Source organism: Arachis stenosperma, chromosome 4, assembly GCF_014773155.1.
Source record: "Arachis stenosperma cultivar V10309 chromosome 4, arast.V10309.gnm1.PFL2, whole genome shotgun sequence".
Classification (NCBI taxonomy): domain Eukaryota; kingdom Viridiplantae; phylum Streptophyta; class Magnoliopsida; order Fabales; family Fabaceae; genus Arachis; species Arachis stenosperma.
Window position 1 is genome coordinate 41,432,203 of NC_080380.1, and position 1,163 is coordinate 41,433,365.

The 1,163-nt window shown below is 40.9% G+C and overlaps 1 non-coding gene across 1 annotated transcript; it reads left to right on the forward strand.

Annotated features, from left to right (window-relative positions):
• Window positions 1-804: 804 nt before the first annotated feature.
• On the forward strand, window positions 805-912 carry LOC130977190 (small nucleolar RNA R71). Its single transcript, XR_009084894.1, has one exon. It is a non-coding gene; the product is annotated as a small nucleolar RNA R71 (small nucleolar RNA).
• The last annotated feature ends 251 nt before the right edge of the window (window positions 913-1,163 follow it).

The following is a 1,163-nucleotide window of genomic DNA, read 5'->3' on the forward strand; positions in this document are numbered from 1 at the left end:
CTCAGTGGCGTCCACTTCCTCTCTTTCCTCTCCAGATTCGGCCATGGTTATGGCTTTGCACTCTCCTTTTGGATTTTCTTCTGTATTGCTTGGAAGAGTACTTGGAGGGAGTTCAGTAATTTTCTTACTCAGCTGTCCCACTTGTGCCTCTAAATTCCTAATGGAGGATCTTGTTTTAGTCATGAAACTTTGAGTGGTTTTGATCAGATCAGAGACCATGGTTGCTAAGTCAGAGGGGTTCTGCTTAGAATTCTCTGTCTGTTGCTGAGAAGATGATGGAAAAGGCTTGCCATTGCTAAACCTGTTTCTTCCACCATTATTGTTGTTGAAACCTTGTTGAGGTTTCTCTTGATTCTTCCATGAGAAATTTGGGTGATTTCTCCATGAAGAATTATAGGTGTTTCCATAGGGTTCTCCTAGGTAGTTCACCTCTTCCATTGAAGGGTTCTCAGGATCATAAGCTTCTTCTTCAGATGAAGCATCCTTAGTACTGCTTGGTGCATTTTGCATTCCAGACAGACTTTGAAAAATCAAATTGACTTGTTGAGTCAATATCTTGTTCTGAGCCAATATGGCATTCAGAGTATCAATCTCAAGAACTCCTTTCTTCTGATTAGTCCCATTGTTCACAGGATTCCTTTCAGAAGTATACATGAATTGGTTATTTGCAACCATTTCAATTAGTTCTTGAGCCTCTGTAGGCGTCTTCTTCAGATGAAGAGATCCTCCAGCAGAGCTATCCAAAGACATCTTGGATAGTTCAGAGAGACCATCATAGAAAATACCTATGATGCTCCATTCAGAAAGCATATCAGATGGACATTTTCTGATTAATTGTTTGTATCTTTCTCAAGCTTCATAGAGGGATTCTCCATCCTTCTGTCTGAAGGTTTGGACTTCCACTCTAAGCTTACTCAATTTTTGAGGTGGAAAGAACTTTGCCAAGAAGGCATTGACTAGCTTTTCCCAAGAGTCCAGGCTTTCTTTAGGTTGAGAGTCCAACCATATCCTAGCTCTGTCTCTTACAGCAAAAGGGAATAGCATAAGTCTGTAGACCTCAGGGTCTACCCCATTAGTCTTGACAGTGTCACAGATTTGCAAGAATTCAGCTAAGAACTGATGAGGATCTTCCAATGGAAGTCCATGGAACTTGCAATTCTGTT